The sequence below is a fragment of the Musca autumnalis genome, unplaced genomic scaffold, assembly GCF_047663935.1.
Source record: "Musca autumnalis isolate F117 unplaced genomic scaffold, ASM4766393v1 scaffold_2, whole genome shotgun sequence".
NCBI lineage: Eukaryota > Metazoa > Arthropoda > Insecta > Diptera > Muscidae > Musca > Musca autumnalis.
The window spans coordinates 144,261,104-144,272,432 of NW_027411755.1; the positions used below are offsets into that span (position 1 = coordinate 144,261,104).

The 11,329-nt window shown below is 37.2% G+C and overlaps 1 long non-coding RNA gene across 1 annotated transcript; it reads left to right on the plus strand.

Annotated features, from left to right (window-relative positions):
• The first annotated feature begins 9,461 nt into the window (after window positions 1-9,461).
• On the plus strand, window positions 9,462-10,577 carry LOC141393109 (uncharacterized). Its single transcript, XR_012410000.1, has 3 exons — window positions 9,462-9,874; window positions 9,943-10,023; window positions 10,094-10,577. It is a non-coding gene; the product is annotated as an uncharacterized lncRNA (long non-coding RNA).
• Window positions 10,578-11,329: the final 752 nt, after the last annotated feature.

The following is an 11,329-nucleotide window of genomic DNA, read 5'->3' on the forward strand; positions in this document are numbered from 1 at the left end:
GTTAGCCATGCCCAAGTGGCCAATGGTAATTTTGGGGGTGGCAAAATTGTTGTGGGCCACGAATATAGATTGGTGGCGTATGTTGTTGTGGGCCACAAGTATTTGGGGGCGGCGATTATTTTTTTATTCAAGCCTCAATGGTGGGGAGGCGAATTTTTATGTTTGTTTCTTTTGCCCACAAATGTTGATCTGGTGTTTGCAATGGCTGGGTATGCTAAGCCAGGTCATTGCAAACATTTCCTCGTGTGATGGGAATGCACAAGTTCCTTCCTCTACCGGTGGACTGGCATATTTTTCCAAGGAATCATATACTGATCCACCGAGAGTTTGGGTGGGCTCGTGCAGATCATCACACGAGAAAATCCTGAAAATAAAAGAAAAAAATAGATTAGAAAAATGTAAAATTAAATTCAGGAACGATACAAACCACACGCCGTCTGTCTTTGTTAATAAAATGTCAGCTGATGATGAGAGTTCAAATAATTGCATTCATTTGGAACCTGGGGACTGATGACAAACGAATAGGTGCTGCCAACTTTAGATAATGTAGGGTACGGCAATACCGACAATGGGCAGTACCAATTCTCTTAAATAACACCGTGAGAAAAATAGGTCTCTTAATATTTTTGAGTGCAATTAATTGCTAAAAATAGTTTAAGAAAGGGACAATTACTATATAAAAAAGATAAATAAGGACAGAATTAGTTTCTCAGTTAAAATGTCTACCAAGGGACAGTTACATATGCGCCATAACAAGGTTATAAATAAGAGCAAATAGTAAGAGAAAAGGTTAGTTTGTCAACTGGTGCTGAACTCCAAACCTTTAGTGTAAAGATATTTAAAAGTTAATTGCGGAAAAAGTTTAAAAGTGCAAAAGTTTAAATATTTGGAGCACACAACTGAAAATAGTGAGATCTAACACAAAAGGTAGTTTATTGAAATCCAGAAAATAGTGTAAAAAAATGTGATTTATAAAATTATTATCATTAAATTAGGTGAAAATTTTGGAAAAATTCGAGTGCATATTACCAGAAGAGCATTAGGAAAATATAAAGCGGCGGCGAAAAGCCCATAAGGTAAATAATTTGAGGTTTTAGAGAATCAAAATAGCAGAAGAAAATTAATTTTTTTATCCTTTGTGGATAGGCAAGCCGAATCCGATTGCACTGGCGTGTCGACCAAAAAACAGTGAGAGTGATATCTGTTGGAGTTTAGCGACAACATTTCTGCTAGACAAAAATCCGTGTTATCAAAAAGGTAGGGCACCACTTTTTTTAAATAGCAAGATAAATGTGTCCCACTGCCATCTGTTGGACACCACCAAGAGTGTAACACTCGCCATCCCAGGTTCAGCACCAGTTTATATTTGTTTAGTCTGACACACATACCCAAACGAACTGAATTCGCCTGTTTTGTTATTTTCACAGTGGCTTGGATTTTAACAAAAAGACATAATAACTGACATATTTTCGAGTCAGTCCAAGCTGCTTATTATGCCCGTATGAGAACCAAAGGGCCTAACAGACAATCTCAGATGATATAATTATTGCACTAGCGGCGAGGAAATAATCATAAAGGCATTGGTTTCTTCATGTCAGACTAAATTGATTTATACATTTTGCTGGAAAAATCATTTGAAACGATATATGATTCTATTAATTTTTTATAACCTTTTATTTGACATATTTATTCATTTAGACATTAAGATATCTTTATATATGTATTATTTTTTTTAATTTTTGTTATAATTATTTATTTTAATTTTTAGCATTCTCAAAGTTACGTTTTTAAAAGATTTATTAGTTTATTCCCTTCCCCGTTTATATTGTTAAGAAAAGAGCTCTTTTATTAAGGATATTAGGTTGGGGTTTAGAACATTTGGGAATTTAAAGTCGTATAAAAATTCCTTTCTTTTAAAGGTTCAAATTCAAAAACCACTTTGCGAATGCTGTGTTCCGTTTTGTTTATTGTTTAGTTGAAATCTATGGACATAGAGAAAGCCCTTTAGGCATAATTTTTCTGGTCTAAAGACCTATCGTTTAAAATTTTCAAATTGGCAAATAAGCCGTTACAGTTTCAAATTTCCTAACCAGGAGAAAAGTAAAAATAAAACTACCGATAATTTGGTTTATAATTTGTAATACCATTTTATTGATTTATTGATTATTGATAATATCCTAAAAAAAAAAAAAATAAGAAATTAAGAGTTAGTAATAGTATTGAAATTTTTGTTAGTATTAGTTTTTTTTTATTAAATAAATATGACTTAATGTATAGTCTGATAAGGAAAACGACAATGTGTTAAGTAATTAGAAAGGAGGACATATATGACGAGGTAAGTGTTGTGATGTGGCGGCGTGTGGGGTCACTGGGGTGAAGGAAAGGAATAAGTGACCATGGTTGGGAGGGCAGGATATTGGCCAGCAGGATATGGTTTGTATGGGCGATGATGCGTTTTTTGTAATATGGTAGTATATGTTTGTTTGAAAAATTCCTTTTAATTTACTGTTGCGTGCCAGGAGTGGGGACAATAGGGTTGGGACCACACCCAAGAGAGGCGACCTGACTAGCCGGCGTCCTGAATGATACGCCCCGTAAGCGCACGTAACAATATGGCGCCCAAAAATATAATGAAATTTAATATAGTGTAGGTCATCTAGGCACTAGGCAATAGCCCAGTACATTTAAAACAATAGCCCGAAATCGCTAACTGAAGCTACAGTATACAGAAGGTATTGCTTCATATCCATTCTGGACAAGTGCTAGAATGTTGTATGAGGGATATATTCTGGAACATTGTGGATGATGTGAAACGATGACGACTTCAATTCAGAATATGACTTGGCCTACTGGCTAAACGGATATAGTGGTAGAAGCAGGTCGTATTCTGGTTAGACAGTTTAAAAAGATAGTTTTTTTTAAATGTTTTTTTTTAATAGTGATCCTATTCAATAATTGGATAACCGCCCTAGTATATAACTAGGGTTCTGTTGTATCTATAGGTTGAGTAGCAAGGGATATGTTAGTGAAGATGAAGATACATATCTTGTCACAGTAGTGTAAAAACGTGTTAGTTAAATAATCCATCCTACGCATCACCGTCAATCAGAACCATTATTTTAGGCCAAAATTTATATACCGCACATATCACATCCTTGTCATTAAGTCCTCCATAATTATTAAATAATAAAAGAAAACAAAAAGAAAATAATAATAATAAAGTACTTTCGGTGAAGAACCATCAGTTAACATAGACTAACTTCCATACGTAAACCACTTTAGGGTGACGTCAGAGATTGTAGGAGAATCTTTGGGTATGAGCAGCGGAACTCGATCACAGACCAGTAGAAAACGGGACAGACCGGAAAAGTTTGATGCAAACAGATCAGTTGTGATAGAGAATAAAAAGAAGAAAGATATAGAAGATAACACGAACCAAAACATGGCGGAGGATAATCCGAATGTCCAAGGTCAGATTAGGGACCTGTCCCACACCATAAATGTTGTCTCTCCGGTGACTAATTCGTTAGGACCTGTCCATCTTCAAGGTCAAATGGGAGGGGCCCAACGACCAAGTACATCTGCCGGTGCGGTAGGAGGCAGTAATGTAACAGGGCCACCACAGCTTGATCTCCAAAATCTGAAAGTAGAGATGGAGGTAATGAAAAAATCTTTAATGGACCTAACCAAAGTTATAAACGACGTAGCTAAATCTGTCTCCCAGCAGGGCGGGGCAGCAAACAGACCGACATCCTCTGAAGATAATAGGCAAAACTCAAATAACACCCCTCAGGGTCGAAATGAGACATTCGTGCCATCTTCAAATGATAACCCACCACTTCGTCCTATGGAAACACAGCCCATTGGAAATAATTTCAATAGTACAGGCCAAAACCAAGTAGCTAGACGAGATCCAAGTGGTAATTCAACTCCCTTTGATCCGAAGTATAATATTAGGATAAATAAATTGGGGCTGCATTTCGATGGAAATCCATCAGGGTTGGGAGTCGAGGAATTTGTGTACCGACTTGAATATTTTCAGTGGCAATACAAAATACCATGGACTGAAATTATTAGAGACTTCCCATTACTACTCGGTGGCAAAGCGGAATCTTGGTATTGGCTTTTTCAGAAGACGAATAGATTCCACAATTGGGAAGATTTAAAGCACAGTCTGCTAAACCAGTACCAATCCTCTAAATCAAATTTCGAGATCATAACCGAATTAGCTCAAAGGAAGCAAATGCCTAATGAGTCCATAGACAATTACTTCCAAGCAATGGCACTAATTAGATCGAAGCTGTTCCAACCAATTGCAGAGATAGAAATGATAAAAATAATGAAGAAAAACATGAGAGAAAACATAGGCCGTATAGTTTACCCGATTTCAGTGTCTTCGGTGGAACAGCTCAGGATCGAGTGTAATGAAGGGGAAAGAAATTTTTTAAGACGCGAAAACCGACCATTCGTTCCCCCTCCTCGCCCCAATAAACATGTTAACGAGATAGTTAACGACTCCGTCCATGAGTACGATACACTGCCTGAGCAGGAAACAACCGAAGAGATTGCAGCAGTTCAGACCGAAAGGCCCTACAATGCTAAACTGCTATGTTGGAACTGCAAAAGGTCTGGACATACCTTCCGTTATTGTGATGCCAATACCAGATCCCTATTCTGCTATAGGTGCGGAAATCCAGGGACTAAAAGTCCCACTTGTAGTAATTGTCAGGAAACCGGAACCGGGGCGCGGAAATGCAAGGGGGACCGCGTCTAACGGAAAACCCCTGAAGATTTTTCAAAATACGCAGATTCCTGCAATAAAAGACCATAATAGCCAACAGATTAAAACATCCAATGGAAATCCAGAACCGTTTAGACCGGAGATGCGACATTATTTACCATTAGCAATAAGGGAACAAAATTATCAAGAGGTTAGGGAAAGGATAATGGGAAATAATGAACAAGAAAATATTAAACAGCCGAAAATACAAAAATTACGACAAAAATTTAAAAATAAAAAGAAAGAAATAAAAAATGTAATAGATTCTGTTATGAAATATTCCGATAAGAATGATCCCCGAATTTTCGCCGAGGTAGAAATACAAGGTATGAATATGAGGGGTCTATTAGATACAGGAGCGTCGATTAGCATCTTGGGTAGAGGATGTAGGGAATTCTTAGAGCCCCTAGATGTAACTATAAGACCCATATTTTCAAACGTGAAGACAGCCGCCGGACAGAACCATAGGATAATCGGAAAGGTAAACCTAGAAACTAAATATAAGGATCTGATAAAGGATTTAGACTTCTACCTCTGTCCAGATTTAGAGCAAGGGTTGTACCTTGGCATAGATTTCTGGAAACTATATGATCTATTGCCCAAAGAATTATTCGTCAGCGAGGTCAATATTGAAAAATTGCAAAAAGACATCTTAGATGATGCGGATTATAAGCTAAACCCACACAATTTGTCTCCCCAACAACAACAACAGTTAAATGATGCTATTAGCCAATTCGACACTTTTGAAGAGAAGGGATTAGGCAAGACCAGTTTGGAAAAACACACAATTAAATTAGTTGAAGGTGCAGAACCTGTGAAAGACCGGCACTATCCGTTATCTCCGGCTGTCCAAGCAATAGTCTACGAAGAGATAGATAATATGCTCCGCCTCCAAGTTATTGAAGAAAGCGAAAGCCCTTGGAGTAATCGTACGACTGTTGTGAGGAAGCCGGGGAAGAACAGGTTCTGCCTGGATGCAAGAAAGTTAAATAAATTAACGGTCAAAGACGCCTATCCCCTTCAAAACATTGAAGGTATATTAAGTAGGATAGATGAAACACATTTTATAAGTAGCGTCGATTTAAAATATGCCTTTTGGCAAATCGAGCTCGATGATGACAGTAAGTCGTGCACTGCGTTCACAGTCCCGGGTAGGCCATTATACCAATTTAGGGTAATGCCATTCGGGCTGTGTAACGCAGCGCAACGCTTATGTCGTCTTATGGATAAAGTCATCCCTCAAGATTTAAAAGATAACGTATTTATATACTTGGATGACTTACTTATAATATCGAGCGATTTTCAAGAACATTTGCGACTCCTAAAGGAAGTAGCAATGTGCTTAAAGAAAGCCAATTTGACCATTGGGATAAAAAAATCGCAATTTTGTTTTAGAGAGCTGAAGTATTTAGGTTTTGTTATTGGGGAAGGCAAATTGAGGACCGACCCGGACAAAATAAAAGCGATTCTTAACATCAAGGTACCAAGAAACCCTCGGGAAGTCCGAAGCTTTCTTGGAACGGCTGGCTGGTACCGCCGTTTCATCAAAGACTTCGCGACGATATCGGCCCCATTGACAGATACCCTCAAAAAGTCCAAGAAATTCGTGATGAGTGAAGAGGCAATAAACGCATTTGGGAAACTTAAAAAGGCCCTGACATCTGCCCCCGTTCTGCGTCACCCCGACTTCTCAAAACATTTTTATATACAATGTGATGCATCAGATTATGGCATAGGTGCGGTTCTGTATCAATTGAATGGAAAGCAAGAAGAACACCCTATAGCATTTTTTTCACAAAAACTCAATTCGTGTCAACGCAATTACAGCGTGACCGAAAAAGAGTGTCTTGCTGCGGTGATGGCAATCAAAAAATTCAGGCCTTACGTCGAGATGATGCCATTCACGGTCATCACCGACCATGCATCATTAAAGTGGTTAATGTCCTTGAGAGACTTGAATGGTAGATTGGCAAGGTGGTCCCTGAACTTACAGGGATACAACTTTGAAATCCAACACCGAAAAGGGTCTGAGAATATAGTAGCCGATATGCTATCTAGAGCACCGACTGAAAACCACATTGATGAAATAATATTGCCTGAACTCTTAGATTACGACACCAAAGAATTCCAAAGTGAGGAATACACGGATTTAATGAAAACCATCACCGAAAACAATGAGAAATTGCCTGACTTAAAGGTACAGAATAGGATGATTTTAAAAAAATGTCTTCCAAACCCGGAAAGTGATGAAGAATTTCAATGGAAAGTATGGATACCGGGTGGAATGACAAATGAAATCATCGAGAAAATGCATAATGTACCCACAGCCTGTCATGGCGGAATAAATAAAACATTAGAGCGTATAAGAAGATTTTTCTACTGGCCCAATATGACCATACAAGTTAGGGAATATATCAAGAAATGCCTAAAATGCCAGGAATCTAAATCGTGTAATAAAAATTTAATGCCTCCTATAGGAAAGGAAGTCAAAACTGAAAGACCCTTTCAAAAATTATATATAGATTTTTTGGGGAAGTACCCCAGATCCAAAAAGGGAAACGCGTACATCTTTATAATAGTTGATCATTTCTCGAAGTTTACCATTCTGAAGGCCATGAAGGAAGCCACAGCGGCTAACGTGATAAAATTCCTCAAAGAGGAAGTTTTTCACAAGTTCGGGGTTCCCGAAATCATTCATAGTGATAACGGGGCCCAATTCATTTCAAAATCCTTCCAAGAAATGATCAATTCATATAAAATCACTCATATGAAAACCGCCGTCTACTCCCCACAGTCTAACGCCTCGGAGCGTGTAAATCAATCGGTGATCACGGCCATTAGGACTTACTTGGAGGAAGATCAAAGAGATTGGGACTTATACCTCTCTGAGATCGAATGCGCTCTACGCAACTCTGTGCACTCTGCAACAGGAGTAACTCCGTTTTTTGCCATCTTCGGTTTCCACATGTTTTCCAGCGGACATGATTATAAACTAGCTAGAAAACTCATGTCAATGACCGATCACGAGGTGACAGAGTTGCAGAGGCCAGAGAAATTGGAACTATTAAGGAAGCATATAAAAGAAAATCTGCACAAAGCCTATGAAAAGAGCTCCGAGAGGTATAATAAGAGAGCCCGCGTAGTCAAATTTCGTCCTGGGCAGGAGGTATACCGCAGGAATGTAGTCCAATCAGAATTCTCTAAGAATATAAATGCGAAATTCTGTAAAAAATTTCTAAAATGTCGCATACTGAGGCCCGTTGGGGACAATATGTATGAACTTGAAAATTTACAAGGTAACCCCATTGGGATATATCACGTTAAAGATATCAAAGTATAAGTGCAATGTAAACCGATCTGTGATACAAATAGGATTAAGCATACATGTTTGTTTTTTTGTCCTAATAGTATCTAGGTTAAGTTTACAGTGCAATATATTTTTAATATCTGTGATAACCAAGTACCTGCAAATTTCTGTCCGTGTTTGTCCCGATTATACATACATTTATACACCTGCCTTATTTGTTTAATTATATTTTAATTATACTCCTACTTCAATTATACACCTAGCTCAATTATACCCTTTCCCAATTATACTCCTTACTTTAATTATTCAGAATCGAAAATTTTACCCTACACCAATCATACCCCATGTATAATTAGTATTAGTATATACAGTATACATTCATTGACACTTACGCCAATCCATATATGTAGCGATTCCAAAAATCCAATATTCGGAACACAAATAAGGCAGGCCCCCTACAAAGAAAATGATAACACCAAGTAAATACCCTTATGATAGGAAATATTCAGTATACTTCCCTAAACTCATATGCCCGGCTTGTCTCAGGGTGTGGGAGTTCCCCACGTTGGGTTCCCATCAAATTCAACAAGTAGGCCCGTCGCACACCATCACTTCCGTCATGCTTTGGCAGTGCTGGAGTCTTGTTGCGAGGCCCCCAACAAACATAAGTCCGCCCATGGACTCAAAAAAAAATTTTGACATGGGGGTACCTTAGGGAGAGACCTTTTTGCCCGTGTGGTGGTCTCAAATCCACATTTAAATTAATAGTTCCCAATCTGTATGGCTAGTGGAGCGGTGGTTAGATAAATTATTCCACTTTGGAGCACTTTCTAAGGGTAACTACACGGATGCGGGGTGTAGTTAGCCATGCCCAAGTGGCCAATGGTAATTTTGGGGGTGGCAAAATTGTTGTGGGCCACGAATATAGATTGGTGGCGTATGTTGTTGTGGGCCACAAGTATTTGGGGGCGGCGATTATTTTTTTATTCAAGCCTCAATGGTGGGGAGGCGAATTTTTATGTTTGTTTCTTTTGCCCACAAATGTTGATCTGGTGTTTGCAATGGCTGGGTATGCTAAGCCAGGTCATTGCAAACATTTCCTCGTGTGATGGGAATGCACAAGTTCCTTCCTCTACCGGTGGACTGGCATATTTTTCCAAGGAATCATATACTGATCCACCGAGAGTTTGGGTGGGCTCGTGCAGATCATCACACGAGAAAATCCTGAAAATAAAAGAAAAAAATAGATTAGAAAAATGTAAAATTAAATTCAGGAACGATACAAACCACACGCCGTCTGTCTTTGTTAATAAAATGTCAGCTGATGATGAGAGTTCAAATAATTGCATTCATTTGGAACCTGGGGACTGATGACAAACGAATAGGTGCTGCCAACTTTAGATAATGTAGGGTACGGCAATACCGACAATGGGCAGTACCAATTCTCTTAAATAACACCGTGAGAAAAATAGGTCTCTTAATATTTTTGAGTGCAATTAATTGCTAAAAATAGTTTAAGAAAGGGACAATTACTATATAAAAAAGATAAATAAGGACAGAATTAGTTTCTCAGTTAAAATGTCTACCAAGGGACAGTTACATATGCGCCATAACAAGGTTATAAATAAGAGCAAATAGTAAGAGAAAAGGTTAGTTTGTCAACTGGTGCTGAACTCCAAACCTTTAGTGTAAAGATATTTAAAAGTTAATTGCGGAAAAAGTTTAAAAGTGCAAAAGTTTAAATATTTGGAGCACACAACTGAAAGTAGTGAGATCTAACACAAAAGGTAGTTTATTGAAATCCAGAAAATAGTGTAAAAAAATGTGATTTATAAAATTATTATCATTAAATTAGGTGAAAATTTGGGAAAAATTCGAGTGCATATTACCAGAAGAGCATTAGGAAAATATAAAGCGGCGGCGAAAAGCCCATAAGGTAAATAATTTGAGGTTTTAGAGAATCAAAATAGCAGAAGAAAATTAATTTTTTTATCCTTTGTGGATAGGCAAGCCGAATCCGATTGCGCTGGCGTGTCGACCAAAAAACAGTGAGAGTGATATCTGTTGGAGTTTAGCGACAACATTTCTGCTAGACAAAAATCCGTGTTATCAAAAAGGTAGGGCACCACTTTTTTTAAATAGCAAGATAAATGTGTCCCACTGCCATCTGTTGGACACCACCAACAGTGTAACACTCGCCATCCCAGGTTCAGCACCAGTTTATATTTGTTTAGTCTGACACACATACCCAAACGAACTGAATTCGCCTGTTTTGTTATTTTCACAGTGGCTTGGATTTTAACAAAAAGACATAATAACTGACATATTTTCGAGTCAGTCCAAGCTGCTTATTATGCCCATATGAGAACCAAAGGGCCTAACAGACAATCTCAGATGATATAATTATTGCACTAGCGGCGAGGAAATAATCATAAAGGCATTGGTTTCTTCATGTCAGACTAAATTGATTTATACATTTTGCTGGAAAAATCATTTGAAACGATATATGATTCTATTAATTTTTTATAACCTTTTATTTGACATATTTATTCATTTAGACATTAAGATATCTTTATATATGTATTATTTTTTTTTTTAATTTTTGTTATAATTATTTATTTTAATTTTTAGCATTCTCAAAGTTACGTTTTTAAAAGATTTATTAGTTTATTCCCTTCCCCGTTTATATTGTTAAGAAAAGAGCTCTTTTATTAAGGATATTAGGTTGGGGTTTAGAACATTTGGGAATTTAAAGTCGTATAAAAATTCCTTTCTTTTAAAGGTTCAAATTCAAAAACCACTTTGCGAATGCTGTGTTCCGTTTTGTTTATTGTTTAGTTGAAATCTATGGACATAGAGAAAGCCCTTTAGGCATAATTTTTCTGGTCTAAAGACCTATCGTTTAAAATTTTCAAATTGGCAAATAAGCCGTTACAGTTTCAAATTTCCTAACCAGGAGAAAAGTAAAAATAAAACTACCGATAATTTGGTTTATAATTTGTAATACCATTTTATTGATTTATTGATTATTGATAATATCCTAAAAAAAAAAAAAAAAATAAGAAATTAAGAGTTAGTAATAGTATTGAAATTTTTGTTAGTATTAGTTTTTTTTTATTAAATAAATATGACTTAATGTATAGTCTGATAAGGAAAACGACAATGTGTTAAGTAATTAGAAAGGAGGACATATATGACGAGGTAAGTGTTGTGATGTGGCGGCGTGTGGGGTCACTGGGGTG